The sequence below is a fragment of the Bos indicus x Bos taurus genome, chromosome 1 (genome assembly GCF_003369695.1).
Source record: "Bos indicus x Bos taurus breed Angus x Brahman F1 hybrid chromosome 1, Bos_hybrid_MaternalHap_v2.0, whole genome shotgun sequence".
NCBI lineage: Eukaryota > Metazoa > Chordata > Mammalia > Artiodactyla > Bovidae > Bos > Bos indicus x Bos taurus.
Genome location: NC_040076.1, coordinates 54386470 through 54405257, shown reverse-complemented (window position 1 = coordinate 54405257; position 18788 = coordinate 54386470).

The following is an 18788-nucleotide window of genomic DNA, read 5'->3' as shown; positions in this document are numbered from 1 at the left end:
ACATTCCTTAGGATTATATAACAATAATGTATCCTGCTTGAGGACACTCTCTGGGTTAAACCTTCTGGCTAATTCTGTTATCTTAAAATGTAAATTATGGGAGTAGACCTGGTCTTTACAAGGATGTATCCTGCCTGAGGACAGTCTCTGGATTAAACCTTCTGGTTTATTCTGTTATCTTAAAATGTTAAATTATGGGAGTAGCTCTGGTGAGGTCTTTACAACCTCCAGACATTCTTTGGATTAATTGGAGAGTATATAACTTCATTGCTAACACTAGCAAGTGGGTACTCTTTCTGCCCTCTTCTGATGCCTATGTCAGAAGCTTTCTCTATCTCCTTTATACTTTAATAAAACCTTATTACACACACACAAAAAAAATTTTGATTCAAAAATCCTCTGATAAGTTAACAAAAAGATCAACAATATATGAATTGTTTGGCTCCTTAGGGTCATTTCAGTTGTTAATATTGAATTTTGAGGATGTGCACAAAGCAAATATCATCCTCTCCAGGCACAATCTAACTGCAGTTGACATCAGCCAAGGGAGTGAGTGAGTGAGTGAAGTCCCTCAGTCATGTTGACTCTTTGCGACCTCATGGACTGTAGCCTATCAGGCTCCTCTATCCATGGGGTTTTCCAGGCAAGAGTACTGGAGTCAGTTGCCATTTCCTTCTCCAGGAGATCTTCCCAACCCAGGGATCAAACCCAGGTCTCCCACAATGTAGGCAGAGGCTTTTACCATCTGAGCCACCAGAGAAGAGCTTTCAGCCAAGGGAAGAGCATGAAATTTCTCTTATTTTTAATGACACTTTTCATCCTGTTTTTCTTAGAATAAATATCATAAAATAACTGGACTCTTAGACCAAAGTTGGAATAATCTATAATCTGGTATAGGTAGATCACAGTCCAACAATAATAGCAAAAATATTGTAGTCACGGTTTTAGTTCTACAATATACTCACTCAGTCAGAACAGCAGTAATAAGGCCTGTTAAAGATTCAAGTCTCTATTGACTAAATGTTGCATCCTTGCATGCCAGCATGTGTCTTTCAAGGTAAAATGTCAAGGACAAAGTGAACCTACCGAGCAAGGGCTGACAGGTCTCTCTCAAAATATTTCCCATAAAAACACAAATATACATATGCACACATACACATATTAATTATAAATGGTCAGCAATTTTCTGTATTTTTATCTAACTCCAGTCTATAAAAAATAATTGACCTTAAGCAAAATGAAAATCTACACATTTGGGAATCAGGAGCTATATAACATCATAACAACATGTTAGATCTTTGAATACAAAGTGAATTCATATCAGTTCAATAGTTTAACATTCTTACCTTAGGTTGTAACTTCTATTTGTTATTAAGAACATGAGCTCTTAGGATGTGTCAGCTGGTTTTTCTAATAGTGAAATAATTTTTTTATTCGGTAAATAGCTGCTTCTGTAGTAGAGCATGGCTATAAAAATGGAAAATAATACAATAGTAATAAAATAACATTTGAGCTAATTTAGAAAATAGATAACTTTCACCCCATCCCGTATATTAAAATCCAGATTTTATTCCTTTTTTAACCTGAAAATCACTTACCCTAATCACAAATTAATGTAAGCTGGGAAAATATGTGATTTGTTTTTGGAAAAAGAATAAAATGAAAATAAATAAAAATCCCCTTCTATTCAAGCATGCATTGACATTCTGACACTGAACTGACCAGAAGACTGGCTTTTAAATCAGTCACCTAGATAAATATGAAGTATGTTTCCAAAGAGTTCATCAGGATTTTTCATCAGACATTCCCTATGAAGTACAAACATCACCTTGTCTCATTTATTTGTATAGCACTCATTCATTACAAGAGATTTAGAAAGAACAAAAACAAGTGTTAAGAACTTTTAAACATGCTTTCTCATTTGCCATTAAGAACTTTTTTCAGTCTATCCATCCAGGAAGCATTACTCTGCCTCATTTATATTTCATATGTTTCTAAACTTCCTTTAGTTTTTTTTAAATGCTTTCCAACAAGCTCTGAAACATGTCACTGTGAGATGGTACTCCTTTTCCTGGGAATGTATTACTGTCAGTCATACTCTATCATTTCTATTTTATGCTTTATCCTTCTTGTTTCCCATAGTGAAGGTTTGAAATATCAATAAGAACTTCATGTAGTATATAAAATAACACTCTATTAATAAGGAGCAGCAAAATGAACAGCCATCTTGATAAATGTTAATTAACAGAGTTTCATTTTAAATAAATATGGAAAAAAAGTTCAGAGAAGAGACACAAGGACTTAAAAGTTAAGTAAAATTACTAGAAAATATTCTGTTTAAGAATATGGGAAAATCCAAGGGTCACTATACTATGTGTTCCCAATGGGCTCACTAATAAATAATTTATCCTGGGTCATTTTTCTCCTTTGACATTACAGTCACCTGAATTATCTTCAGATGAATTCCCTTCATATATCTTATGCAGATGTTATTTTGCCCACATGCTCTCTTGACTCACACAGGCAACTATACCCCAAGTCTATTCAAGGGAAAGATCTGTTTAGAAAATGCTTATCCAAAGTCAGAGGAAACACCTACTTATTCTAACTATTATACTTTTTAATTCAAAAATTTATTCAAACATATATACACATATAATAAAGAATCATAATATATTTGCATCACAAAATATTTAAAGAGTATCAATAGTGTAAAATAGGACATGTAAAATAAAGGATCCCAGTAGACAAAGTTTAATCACTTTGAATAATATCTTAAATTACTGTAACAGGTGACAAACAAAAGAACAATCAGAAAACAAGGCAATCATTGTGACTGTTCATAAATCTGCAGTGAATGACAGAAAAGGAAATATAGTTGAAAATCAAGTTAGTGATTTTAAAGACCAATTGTTAGATGATAAAGTAAAACAGACACACAGAAATTGAGAATGAAATTATGAAGGCTCCAGAAAGTCTGATAATCTTCCAAAAATATTTTCAAAGGAGAAAGCACAAACAATGGAGACAGGGTCCAAACAGAATACAATAGAATATCCCCCTACTTTAAATAAGTTTCAGATTGAAAAGACCTGAAGAATTTGTTGGAAAAAAGTCCAACTTCCAGACACAAAACTGTGAATTTGAAGGATAAAGAAAACATTTGAAAACTTCTAACAGAGGAATAAAATTTACCTACCTAAGTGGAGGTGTGCACTAAATACTTCTGTACCATTTAAGTGAAAATCATATACCACTAACACAGATTTTCTTATAATGAAACATTCTGAGAGAATGTCTTCAAATTGTTGTTAAGAAATAGTTGGAATAGCACACTCTCTACCCTGCCAACTAACAAGAAAATGTGAGGACAATACAGTTTTAGACTCTAGTTTTATAATGCCAGAACTCCAAAAATTTACAATGTACATTTGACCCAGAAGGCTTGCAGACAGAAAAATTTTAAAACATTTATTTGACATTAACATTTGGAAGGGTCATTTTAAAATGTTAATTTTAATTTCTTTGGACCATATTTTCTTCTCTATGGGTCAATTCACATTCTTCACTTTGCAGCATAAAATATTTAGAAAAACATGTAAATGTTGCCCCTCAGCCTTTGATTATTTGGAATCAAACTAAACACAGCATGAAGACTTAATAGTTAAAGAACAGAATAAAATGCTATAAAGTTTGGCAACATAAAAATGGTAATAATATCAAGCAAAAATTGAAGGTAAATGAAGAATTGAAAGAAAGTTGAATTACATATGAAAGAAAGTTGAGTATGCACAAGTTCTTATTTCTATGGTGGAGATGTATTCAGCTCAGTTATTCAGTCATGTCTGACTTTTTGCAACCCCATGAACTGAGATGCATTAGACATGATATTAATTTGACAAGTCAGTAAATCATATCAAATGAATTTTTTATTTGAAATTTGAGGGGCAATTAAAATAAAAAAAGTTAAGAGTAGTTTTCTTCACACAATGAAATTGGCTAGGGATGAATACTGGGAAGGAATATGACAACTAGATTTTAGATTTTGTGATATTTAATTCAATATATAGTGTGATTGTTTAGCCAATCAAAAGTTTTATAAGGGAGGGGAAGGTTGAAGATGGTGGATGAATAGGATGGAGAGACCACTTTTCCCCCCACAAATTCATCTAAGGATCATCTGAATGCTGAGCAAATACCACAAAACAACTTCTGAGTGCTGCCAGAGGACACCAGGCACCCAGAAAGGCAGCCCATTGTCCTTGAAAGGAGGTAGGACAAAATATAAAAGATAAAAAGAGAGACAAAAGAGTTAGGGATGGAGACCCATCCTGGGGAGGGAGTTGTAAAAGAGGAGAAGTTCCCAAACACCAGGAAACCCTCTCACCAGTGGGTCTGTGAGGAGTTTTGGAATCTCAGAGAGCAACATAACCGGTAGGAAAAAAAATAAATAAATAAAACCCACAGATTATGCGCCTAACTGCAACTCCCAATGGAGATGTAGCCCAGAGGCTCACATCCGCCACCAGCAAGTGGGGCTGAACAGGGAGGTGCAGGCTGCATTGCTTAAGGTAAGGACTGGGCCTGAATGCCCTGAGGGCAATCTGAGGGAGCTAACGTGAGATAGCTCCCTGCCCAGGATGGGCTATCCAAAACTGTGGGATAGCCAGAGAGAGGGAAAAAAAAAATATGAACAAGAGAGAGAACTTTCCCATGAAAAGCTCTAAACTAAGGCACTGCCTGCCTGCCCACAGAACAAAGGACTGAGCGAATACCAGAGGAGAGCTAGCTGGCAACAGACCAGCCCATTCCCCTCCCACCAGAGGCAGGTGGGCGACAGCCAGAGCCAGAAGGCAAGGGGCAAACTCGGCCCCAGAGACAGCATCCTCTACCAAACTGCGAGCAGGCTCCCAGTTGCTAACCAAGTCTTCCTAGGATCCTGGACGGTTGACATCCACCAGGAGGGTCACAGCCAGAGATCAGCTCCCCAGAGGAGGCACACGGCACAGCTGAGACAACACTCCCATTGTGCACCTAGGAAACTGAGTGGCCAGGACTAGGGAGGTGATAAGATGCACTGCACCTGAGGAGAGTGCACTCGCCAGCATCTGCTGGCCTGAGCTGCTTGAACCTGGGAAGGGCACAAAACACAGGTCCAACTGAGTCTACACCTTTATGGAGTACCTGAGAACCTGAACCTGAGCGGCATAGACCTGGGAAGTGCACGCAAGCCAGGGTCTGCCTTAGACAGTTTCCCTGCAGAACAACCTGGAGCCTGAGCAACCGGGAAAGAACACATGCCATGAGCGGGAGCAAACCCAGTGTGGCCCAGACACTGCGAGCACTCCCCACACATGCCAGTGATATTTGTTTGCAGTGTTCCTCCCTCCCTGCAGGACAATTGAACAAGTGAGCCTAAATAAGTGACCACTTTCCCCACCTTGTGTCAGGCTGGAAGTTAGATACTGAAGAGACTTGCAAAGAGAGGAAGCCAAAATAAACAAAGATGAGGGAACTGCTTTGGAAGTGACAGGTGCAACAAATTAAAACCCTGTAGTCATCATTGACTACAGGAAGGTGCCTATGGACCTTGAGAAGAAATATAAGCTGGAACAAGAAACTATCTGAAGCTGAACTGACCCCACACTGCCCTCAACACCTCGAGAGAAACTCCTAGATATATTTTACTATTACCATTTTTTTAAGTTCTTTATTACTTCTTTAATTTTCATTTTTGAAACCTACTATTACCTTGCAAAAAAAAAGACCCTATTTTTAAAGCAAATTTCATATTTTTTATAACCTTTGTAATTTTGTTTTGTTTTAATATTTTATTTTTGAAAGTCTAACCTCTATTCTAGATTTTTAATCTTTGCTTTTTGGTATTTGTTATCAATTCTGTACCTTTAAGAATCCAATCTTTAGTACCCATTTTTACTTAGGAGTGTGATTACTGGCTTGATTGCTCTCTTCCCTTTTGACTCTCCTTTTTCTCCCCCAGGTCACCTCTTTCTCCTCCCTCCCCCTCTCTTCTTAACTTTGTGAATCTCTTTGGGTGTTCTGGGCTGTGAAGAACACTTAGGGAACTGATCACAGGCTAGATTGGTCTCTCTCCTTTTGACTCCCCCTCCTCTCCTCCTGGTCACCTCTATCTCCTTCCTCCCTCTTCTCTATGGAACTCCGTGAACCTCTCTGAGTGTTCCAGACTGTGGAGAGCAAATAGGGAATTTATTGCTGGCTAGATTGCTCTCTCCCCTTTTGATTCCCCCTCTTCTCCTCCTGGTCACCTCTATCTCCCACCTCCCTCTTCTCTTCTCCAGGTAATTCTGTGAACCTATCTGAGCATTTCCACAGCAGAGAATATTTTCACCATTAACCTAGATGTTTTATCATCAGTGCTGTATGCATGGGGAAGTCTTGAGGTTACTGTAAGAATAAGACTGAAAGCCAGAGGCAGGAGGCTTAAATCCAGAACTTGAGAACACCAGAAAACTCCTGACTCCAGGGAACATTAATCGACAAGACCTCATCCAAAAGCCTCCATACCTATACTGAAACCAAGCTCCACCAAAGAGCCAACAAGTTTCAGAGCAAGACATACCAAGCTAATTCTCCAATAAAGCAGGAACATAATCCTGAGCACAAAAATACAGGAGGTCAAAAGTCACACCAAACCCATAGACACCTCAAAACTCACTACTAGACACTTCATTGCACTCCAGAGAGAAGAGATCCAGCTCCACCCACCAGAACACTGATGCAAGCTTTCCTAACCAGGAAATCTTGACAAGCTACTCATCCAACGCCACCCACAGGGAGGAACCTCCACAATAAAGAGGAATCACAAACTTCCAGTATACAGAAAAGCCACCCCAAACAGAGCAACCTAAACAAGATGAAAAGGCAGAGAAATATTCAGCAGGTAAAGGAACATGATAAAAGCCCACCAAACCAAAGAGGAGGAGATAGGGAGTCTAACTGAAAAAGAATTCAGAATAGTGATAGTAAAACAGATCCAAAATCTTGAAAACAAACTGGAGTTATAGATAAATAGTCTGGAGACAAGGAATGAGAAGAGGCAAGAAAAGTTTAACAAGGACATAGAAGAAATAAAAAAGAGTCAATCAATAATGAATAATGCATCTTCCAGAAAATTGCAGAGGAAGGTAAACTTCCAAACTCATTCTATGAGGCCACCATCACCCTAATACCAAAACCTGACAAAGATCCCACAAAAAAAGGAAACTAGAGGCCAATATCACTGATGAACATAGATGCAAAAATCCTTAACAAAATTCTAGCAATCAGAATCCAACAACACATTAAAAAGATCATACACCATGACCAAGTGGGCTTTATCCCAGGGATGCAAGGATTCTTCAATATCCACAAATCAATCAATGTAATACACCACATTAACAATATGAAAAATAAAAACCATGTGATTATCTCAATAGATGCAGAGAAAGCCTTTGACAAAGTTCAACACCCATTTATGATAAAAACTCTCCAGAAAGCAGGAATAGAAGGAACATACCTCAACATAATAAAAGCTATATATGACAAACCCGCAGCAAACATTATCCTCAATGGTGAAAAATTGAAAGCATTTCCTCTAAAGTCAGGAACAAGACAAGGGTGCCCACTTTCACCATTACTATTCAACATAGTTTTGGAAGTTTTGGCCACAGCAATCAGAGCAGAAAAAGAAATAAAAGGAATCCAAATTGGAAAAGAAGAAGTAAAACTCTCACTATTTGCAGATGACATGATCCTCTACATAGAAAACCCTAAAGACTCCACCAGAAAATTACTAGAGCTAATCAATGACTATAGTAAAGTTGCAGGATATAAAATCAACACACAGAAATCCCTTGCATTCCTATACACTAATAATGAGAAAACAGAAAGAGAAATTAAGGAAACAATTCCATTCACCATTGCAATGGAAAGAAAAAAATACTTAGGAATATATCTACCTAAAGAAACTAAAGACCTATATATAGAAAACTATAAAACACTGGTGAAAGAAATCAAAGAGGACACTAATAGATGGAGAAATATACCATGTTCATGGATTGGAAGAATCAATATAGTGAAAATGAGTATACTACCCAAAGCAATTTATAGATTCAATGCAATCCCTATCAAGCTACCAGGAGTATTCTTCACAGAGCTAGAACAAATAATTTCACAATTTGTATGGAAATACAAAAAACCTCGAATAGCCAAAGTGATCTTGAGAAAGAAGAATGGAACTGGAGGAATCAACCTACCTGACTTCAGGCTCTACTACAAAGCCACAGTTATCAAGACAGTATGGTACTGGCACAAAGACAGAAATATAGATCAATGGAACAAAATAGAAAGCCCAGAGATAAATCCACGCACATATGGACACCTTATCTTTGACAAAGGAGGCAAGAATATACAATGGATTCAAGACAATCTCTTTAACAAGTGGTGCTGGGAAAACTGGTCAACCACTTGTAAAAGAATGAAACTAGAACAGTTTCTAACACCATACACAAAAATAAATTCAAAATGGATTAAAGATCTCAACGTAAGACCAGAAACTATAAAACTCCTAGAGGAGAATATAGGCAAAACACTCTCTGACATACATCACAGCAGGGTCCTCTATGACCCACCACCCAGAATATTGGAAATAAAAGCAAAAATAAACAAATGGGACCTAATTAACCTTAAAAGCTTCTGCACATCAAAGGAAACTCTTAGCAAGGTGAAAAGACAGCCTTCAGAATGGGAGAAAATAATAGCAAATGAAGCAACTGACAAACAACAAATCTCAAAAATATACAAGCAACTCCTACAGCTCAACTCCAGAAAAATAAATGACCCAATCAAAAAATGGGCCAAAGAACTAAATAGACATTTCTCCAAAGAAGACATACAGATGGCTAACAAACACATGAAAAGATGCTCAACATCACTCATTATCAGAGAAATGCAAATCAAAACCAGTATGAGGTACCATTTCACACCAGTCAGAAAGGCTGCGATCCAAAAGTCTACAAATAATAAATGCTGGAGAGGGTGTGGAGAAAAGGGAACCCTCTTACACTGTTGGTGGCAATGCAAACTAGTACAGCCACTATGGAGAAGAGTGTGGAGATTCCTTAAAAAACTGGAAATAGAACTGCCTTATGACCCAGCAATCCCACTGCTGGGCATACACACTGAGGAAACCAGAACTGAAAGAGACACACGTACCCCAATGTTCATCGCAGCACTGTTTATAATAGCCAGGACATGGAAGCAACCTAGATGTCCATCAGCAGATGAATGGATAAGAAAGCTGTGGTACATATACACAATGGAGTATTACTCAGCCATTAAAAAGAATACATTTGAATCAGTTCTAATGAGGTGGATGAAACTGGAGCCTATTATACAGAGTGAGGTAAGCCAGAAGGAAAAACACCAATACAGTATACTAACGCATATATATGGAATTTAGAAAGATGGTAACAATAACCCTGTATACGAGACAGCAAAAGAGACACTGATGTATAGAACAGTCTTATGGACTCTGTGGGAGAGGGAGAAGGTGGGAAGATTTGGGAGAATGGCATTGAAACATGTAAAATATCATGTATGAAACGAGATGCCAGTCCAGGTTCGATGCAGGATACTGGATGCTTGGGGCTAGTGCACTGGGATGACCCAGAGGGATGGTATGGGGAGGGATGAGGGAGGAGGGTTCAGGATGGGGAACACAGGTATACCTGTGGCGGATTCATTTTGATATTTGGCAAAACTAATACAATTATGTAAAGTTTAAAAATAAAATAAAATTTAAAAAAATAATGAATAATGCAATAACTGAGATCAAAAGCACTCTGGAGGGAACCAACAGTAGAATAACTGAGGCAGAAGATAGGATAAGTGAGGTGGAAGACAGGATAGTGGAAACAAATGAGACAGAGAGAGAAAAAGAAAAAGGAGTTAAAAGAAATGAGAACAACCTCAGAGACCTCTTGGACAATGTTAAATGCCCCAACATTCGAATCATAGGAGTCCCAAAAGAAGAAGACAAAAAGAAACGCCATGAGAAAATACTTGAGGAGATAATAGATGAAAACATCCCTAAAATGGGAAAGGAAATAGCCACCCAAGTCCAAGAAACCCAGAGAGTCCCAAACAGGATAAACCCAAGGTGAAACACCCCAAGACACATATTAATTAAATTAATGAAGATCAAACACAAAGAACAAATATTAAAAGTAGCAAGGGAAAAACAACAAATAACTCACAAAGGGATCCTCATAAGGATAACAGCAGACCTTTCAATGGAAACTCTTCAAGCCAGAAGGGAATGGCAGGACATACTTAAAGTGATGAAAAAGGAAAATCTATAACCCAGATTACTGTACCCATCAGGGATCTCATTCAAATATGAAGGAGAAATCAAAAGCTTTACAGATAAGCAAAAGCTGAGATAATTCAGCACCACCAAACCAGCTCTTAAGTAAATGCTAAAGGATCTTCTCTAGACAGGAAACACAGAAAAGGTGTACAAACTCAAACCCAAAACATCAAAGTAAATGGCAACAAGATCATACTTATCAATAATTACCTTAAATGTAAATGGGTTGAATGCCCCAATGAAAAGACAAAGACTGGCTGAATGGATACAAACACAAGACCCCCATATATGCTGTCTATAAGAGACCCACCTCAAACCTAGGAACACATACAGACTGAAAGTGAAGGGCTAGAAAAAGATATTTCATGCAAATGGAGACCAAAAAAAAGCAGGAGTAGCAGTACTCATATCAGATAAAATAGACTTTGAAATAAAGGCCTTGAAAAGAGACAAAGTAGGACATTACATAATGATCAAAGTATCCATCCAAGAAGAAGATATAACAATTATAAATATATATGCTCTCAATATAGGAGCACTGCAATATGTAAGGCAAATGCTAACAAGTATGAAAGGGGAAATTAACAGTAACACAATAATAATGGGAGACTTTGTACCCCACTCACACCTAAGGATAGATCAACTAAACAGAAAATTAGCAAGAAAACACAAACTTTAAATGATACAATGGACCAGTTAGACCTAATTGATATCTATAGGACATTTCACCTGAAAACAATGAATTTCACCTTTTTCTCAAGTGCACATGCAACTTTCTCCAGGATAGATCACATCCTGGGCCATAAATCTCACCTTGGTAAATTCAAAAAAATTGAAATCATCTCAAACATCTTTTCTGATCACAATGCAGTAAGATTAGATGTCAACTACAGAAAGAAAAAAAAAAAAAACTATTAAAAATACAAACATATGGAGGATAAACAACACACTTCTGAATAACCAATAAATCACAGAAGAAATTTTAAAAAATCAAAATATTCATAGAAACTAATGAAAATGAAAACACAACAACCCAAAACCTATGGGATTCAGTAAAAGCAGTGCTAAGGGGAAGGTTCATAGAAATATAAGCCTACCTCAAGAAACAAGAGAGAAATCAAATAAATAACCTAACTCTACACCTAAAGCAACTAGAAAAAGAAGAAATGAAGCACCCCAGGGTTATTAGAAGGAAAAAAGTCATAAAAATTAGGGCAGGCAGAAATAAATGCAAAAGAAACAAAGAAGACCATAGCAAAAATCAACAAAGCTAAAAACTGGTTCTTTGAGAAGATAAATAAAATAGAAAAACCATTAGCCAGACTCATCAAGAAAAAAAGGGAGAAGAATCAAATCAACAAAATTAGAAATGAAAATGGAGAAATCACAACAGACAACACAGAAATACAAAGGATCATAAGAGACTACTATCAGCAACTATATGCCAATAAAATGGACAACCGGAAGAAATGGACAAATTCTTAGAAAAGTATAACTTTCTAAAACTGAACCAGGAAGAAATAGAAAATCTTAACAAACTCATCACAAGCACAGAAATTGAAACTGTAATCAGAAACCTTCCAACAAACAAAAGCCCAGGACCAGATGGCTTCACAGCTGAATTCTACAAAAAATTTAAAGAAGAGCTAACACCTCTCCTACTCAAACTCTTCCAGAAAATTGCAGAGGAAGGTAAACTTCCAGACTCATTCTATGAGGCCACCATCACCCTGATATCAAAACCAGACAAAGATGCCACCAAAAAAAAGAAAAGAAAAGAAATCTACAGGCCAGTATCATAGATGAACATAGATGCAAAAATCCTTGACAAAATTCTAGCAAACAGAATCCAACGACTTATTAAAAAGATCATACATCATGACCAAGTGAGCTTTATCCCAGGGATGTAAGGATTCTTCAATATCCGTAAATGAATCAATGTGATGCACCACATTAACAAATTGAAAGATAAAAACCATATGATTATCTCAATAGATGCAGAGAAAGCCTTTGACAAAATTCAACATCCATTTATGATAAAAACCCTCCAGAAAGCAGGCATAAAAGGAACATACCTCAACATAATAAAAGCCATATATGACAAACCCGCAGCAAACATTATCCTCAATGGTGAAAATTTGAAAGCATTTCCCTAAAGTCAGGAACAAGATGAGAATGCCCACTCTCACCACTACTATTCAACATAGTTTTGGAAGTTTTAGCTACAGCAATCAAAGAAGAAAAAATAGTAATAATAATAATAGAAGGAATCCAGATTGGAAAAGAAGAAGTAAAACTCTCACTGTTTGCAGATGACATGATCCACTACATTGATAAATAGATAGTGAAGTCGCTCAGTCGTGTCCAACTCTTTGCGACCCCATGGACAGTAGCCAACAAGGCTGCTCCATCCATGAGATTTTCCAGGCAAGAATACTGGAGTGGGTTGCCATTTTCTTCTCCAGGGGATCTTCCCAACCCAGGGATCAAACCTGGGTCTCCTGCATTGTAGGCAGATACTTTACTACATAGAAAACTCTAAAGACTCTACCAAAAAATTACTAGAGCTAATCAATGAATATAGTAAAGTTGCAGGATATAAAATTAACACACAGAAATCCCTTGCATTCCTATACACTAACAATGAAAAAACAGAAAGAGAAATTAAGGAAACAATTCCATTCACCATTGCAATGAAAAGAATAAAATACTTAGAAATAAATCTACCTAAAGAAACAAAAAGACCTATATATAGAAAACTATAAAACACTGATGAAAGAAATCAAAGATGACACAAATAGATGGAGAAATATACCATGCTTATGGATTGGAAGAATCAATATAGTGGAAAGGAGTATATTACCCAAAGCAATCTATAGGTTCAATGCAATCCCTATCAAGCTACCAATGGTATTTTTCAGAGAATTAGAACAAATACTTTCACAATTTTTATGGAAATACAAAAAACCTCAAATAGCCAAAGAAATCTTGAGAAAGGAGAATGGAATTGGAGGAATCAACCTACCTGAATTCAGGCTATACTACAAAGCAACAGTCATCAAGACAGTATGGTACTGGCACAAAGACAGAAATATAGATCAATGGAACAAAATAGAAAGCCCAGAGATAAATCCACTCACCTATGGACACCTTATCTTTGACAAAGGAGGCAAGAATATACAATGGAGAAAAGGCAATCTCTTTAACAAGTGGTGCTGGGAAAACTGGTCAACCACTTGTAAAAGAATGAAATTAGAACACTTTCTAACACCATGCACAAAAATAAACTCAAAATGGATTAAAGATATAAATGTAAGACCAGCAACTATAAAACTCCTAGAGGAAAACATAGGCAAAACACTGTCTGATGTAAATCATAGCAGGATGCCCTATGACCCACCTTCCAGAGTAATGGAAATAAAAGCAAAAATAAGCAAATGGGACTTGCTGCTGCTACTAAGTCACTTCAGTCATGTCCAACTCTGTGCAACCCCATAGACGGCAGCCCACCAGGCTCCTCCATCCCTGGGATTTTCCAGGCAAGAATACTGGAGTGGGTTGCCATTTCCTTCTCCAATGCATGAAAGTGAAAAGTGAAAGTGAACTCGCTCAGTCGTGTCCAACCCTCAGCGACCCCATGGACTGCAGCCTTCCAGGCTCCTCCATCCATGGGATTTTCCAGGCAAGAGTACTGGAGTGGGGTGCCATTGTCTTCTCTAAAATGGACCTAATTAAACTTAAAATCTTTTGCACAACGAAGGAAACTATGAGCAAGGTGAAAAGACAGCCTTCAGAATGGGAGAAAATAATACCAAATGAAGCAACTGACAAAGAATTAATCTCAAAAATATGCAAGCAACACCTGCAGCTCAATTCCAGAAAAATAAATGACCCAATCAAAAAATGGGCTAAAGAACTAAACAGACATTTCTCCAAAGAAGACATGCAGATGGCTAACAAACACATGAAAAGATGCTCAACATCACTCATTATCAGAGAAATGCAAATCAAAACTACGATGAGGTACCATCTCATACTGTTCAGAATGATTGCTATCAAAAAGTCTATAAACAATAAATGCTGGAGAGGGCATGGAGAAAAAGGAACCTTCTTACACTGTTGGTGGGAATGCAAACTAGTACAGCACTATGGAGAACAGTGTGGAGATTCTTAAAAAAAAAAAAAAAAAACTGGAAATAGAACTGCTATACGACCCAGCAATCCCACTGCTGGGCATACACACTGAGGAAACCAGAATTGAAAGAGATACATGCACCCCAATGTTCATCACAGCACTGTTTACAATAGCCAGGACATGGAAGCAACCTAGATGTCCATTGGCAGACGAATGGATAAGAAAGCTGTGGTACATTTACACAGCGGAATATTACTCAGCTATTGAAAAGAATGCATTTGAATCAGTGCTAATGAAGTGGATGAAATTGGAGCCTATTATACAGAGCAAAGTAATTCAGAAAGAAAAACACCAATACAGTATATTAATGCATATAAGATTGTGACGATGACCCTATATGAGAGACAGCAAAAGAAACACAGATGTAAAGAACAGACTTTTGGACTCTGTGGGAGAAGGCAAGGGTGAGATGATTTGAGAGGATAGCATTGAAACATGTATATTATCATATGTGAAATAGATTGCCAGTCCAGGTTTGATGCATGAGACAGAGTGCTCAGGGCCGGTGCACTTGGATGACCCTGAGGGATGGGATGTGGAGGGAGGGTCAGGATGGCAAACACATGTACACCCATGGCTGATTCATGTGAATGTATGGCAAAAACCATCACAATATTGTAAAGTAATTAGCCTCCAATTAAAATAAATAAAAAAGAAAAAAGTTTTATAAGAAAAATATTAAAATAAATATTACCCCTGAATATTGTGAATAATTTTAAAATAAGTTATAATTTTACTCAAGTATTAAGAAAGCCATAGCCTCAGAAATCACTTCAAGATCACTAATGTGTTGAGTGATAGCTATTAAATAAAACCATGTAAAACCCAAGGGTCAAACATCAGTAACATTATAGAAGTCTAGATGTTGTCTTCTTTCTTTTCTTCATTGTACTATGATCTGTACTGCCAGTGCAGGAGACACAAGAGACACGGGTTCGATGCCTGGGTCAAAAAGATCCCTTGGAGGAAGAAACAGTAGTAACCCACTCCAGTATTTTTGCCTGGAAAATTTCATGGACAGAGGAGCTTATCAGGCTACAGTCCAAAGGGTCACAAAGAATCAGACATGACTGAGCAACTGAGCACACATGTACAGACCAGATTCAGAAGATAGGTACTTAGTAAAACCAGAAACTATAATCTTTGACTGGACAAAGAGGCTGAATAAGCCCAGATATGGCTAGTGCTCCCCATTCAATAGCTTATTCTGAGGTGCTGTCAGTGGTCTCTCCCTTTAGCCACAGTGTTAGCCGTTCAGTCGTGTCCAACTCTTTGTGATACCATGGACTACAACCCACCAGGTTCCTGTGTACGTGGGATTTCCCAGGAAAAAATACTAGAGAGGGTTGCCATTTCCTTCTCCAGGGGATCTTCCCGACCCAGGGATTGAACCCGAGTCTCCTGTGTCTCCTGCATTGCAGGCCGATTCTTCACTTGCTGAGTCACTGTAGCACTGAGCACTGTAGCTTTAGCCACAGAGACTAAGTATAATGCAAGATATACTCCACCTCCCCATCTACCTACTTAATGTCATGCAGAGGGAATGACAGGCCTCATCAGGGAGTATATTTCACAGTAGTCCCAACTGTTAAAAAAAATCTTCATCCACTGAATATGTGAATGTTCCTGTCCTCACAGGAGGTGGCATTTTTTAAACAAAGAGCAATTTGAAGTCAGACACCCATGAGTTTGAATTCTTACTTTACTTTCTGACCTGAAGTATCTGGATTAAAGAAACTGTTCAAGATAACACTGCTCCCAATTCAGTTTGGTTTTTTTGTTGTTGTTTTTTTGTTTGTAAATACAAATAACAACTGCAACTGCTCAAAGTTGTGTTACAAGTTGAAAATAAATATCTTCCTATCTAGAATCTCACATAATTCTTTTTTACGGTTTAAAATGAGCAAATGAAAAGAGTAATTAATGTGAACATGTTCACTGTTATTACTAAACCTAAATACAATTCAAGGCATCACAAACAGTAGCAATCCCTTTCTAGAGAAAACCTTAAAAAAAAAAAAAAGTTAAATTCTGATACTCCCCTGGTGGCTCAGGTGGTAAAGCATCTGCCTACAATATGGGAGACCCGGGTTCAGTCCCTGGGTCGGGAAGATCTCCTGGAGAAGGAAACGGTAACCCACTCCAGTACTCTTGCCTGGAAAATCCCATGGACGGAAGAGCCTGGTAAGCTGCAGTCCATGGGGTCGCGAAGAGTCGGGACACGGCTGAGCGACTTCACTTTCACGATTCATTCACACCAAACTAGAGGTTTATAAACAATTATTCATCATAGATCAGATGTTAGAGAATATAAAAGTCAGAAAAGGCCTAACATTGTCATCTAAGAGTCCCTAAATCGGTGAAGAATTAGCAGTTGGGTAACAAGATATCCTCACTTCTGTTTTACTGTTACCTCCTTTTAACAGCTTGGGACCCGGGATTCCATCAGATTGTCTCTTTCACCATAATGACAAAAAGGATTAAGGAGAATTAACTTTCACAGTTGATTTTTCAGGTGCTGAAGATCTTACAAGTAAGAGGTCATTTTGTCAAGCATACAATTAACGGAGGTAGTTTCGTATATAAAAAGGTCAGGCTTTAGAAATGCCATGAATACATAAAAAGATGAGCTATTTAAAACTATGTTGAGTTTTCCTTAATTTTCTCTTCTAATAATTCTTTGTTGTAACTCAATTCCTTTTTTGACCACATGCACCAACTGTACACAAATCTTTTCCACTAGCGACCTGGCTCTAGGTAAAAGACTATACTCCAGGGGAAAATATAATCCAGCATTTCCTTTATTTAAAAAAACTGAGCTATTTATCAATTTTAACTTCCTTTTCATTTATGGTGAGAATAATGTACATGTTTACACCTAGCTATATAAACTGGTTTTTCCAATTATTACTTGAGGGACTTGTGGTAGATGTGCTAAAGGATGTGCACAATTAAATACATCCTAACTTTCTATTATTCTCTGTTGTATTATAGCCTCTGTGCTTATCGGTCACTTATCCTTGAGGCTCATCTGCAATTACATTCATGCTCCCTTCTACCTCCTTGCTGTATCCACTGAAGTATCCATTGAAGTTCCACCCTGTTCAGTTCAATGAGTGTCTGTTGAAAAGCATATCCTCATTCATTTTTCTGAAGTTCTAAATTAGAGAGACTGGGACACTTTTTTTTTTTTAAATAGCAATAGTATCAGAATGATTTCTCTACTTCTCCATCCTCAGATTATTCCATAGAGACCATTATCTTGTTTGGTTTCTCTTCCTGGAACTTCTTTTAGCACAGACTGTCTCCTGAAATCAAACTTTTTAAATTATTTACAATGATAAGTGTTTCTAAGTAGGATTAATGTACCAGCACTCAAAATCAATTCCCTGGCTCCCCAAGGAAACTCTCCTCCTCAAACACTGTACTTAGCTTGTACAGACTATGAAAGTATCTGTAGTTAACTATACTTGGCTCCTCAACTTTTTGCTGTTATCTTTTTTTTTTTCTCCTTGTTTATATTGGGTAGGAAGGATAGGAGCTTTTCTTATGACTGTTGCTGAAATGCAATCTTCTCTACTACTTTTTGGAAGGGATACTGAGGTACACTCAATTAAGGAAGCCACTCTACTGAAAGAAAACAGACCTGTACAATGAAGGCATCACTTTTCAATCCTGTGTACATCTTTGTCTACTGCATACTGTTACCAACATGGACAAAAAATACAGTCTTTTCAGTGTGACATGTGGAAGAGATGTCTTTTGCATTTTATACTTTATTCATAGATTTTTTTTTTTAGAAATGCTAAAATCTAAAGAATTTACCAAATGTCAAAAAACCCTCCCTTTCTTTTCCTAATGTTCTTTTTTCAGCTTTCAAGCAAGATCTGAAAGTTCTACTGCATCCCACCTCTTGAGCCAGAACAACAGCCTGTAAGAGTATTTGTCACTCGCTTCTAGTCTTACTCCTGTTTGTATTGCACTCTTGTCTCCTCTAGCTACCAGCCCTGGACCTGACTGTACCAAATTAGTCTTTCTTTACTGATGTCACACCCCCATCACTCTTGTACTTTCCAAGGCCCTCCTCACCATTTTCCTTATATAATTTTTGATCCATTGTCCACTGCTTGAGGATATGGTTTGACCTTATGGTAACTGTGTTTCAATAGGACAAACTATATTTTTGTATCATTTGTTTTTATT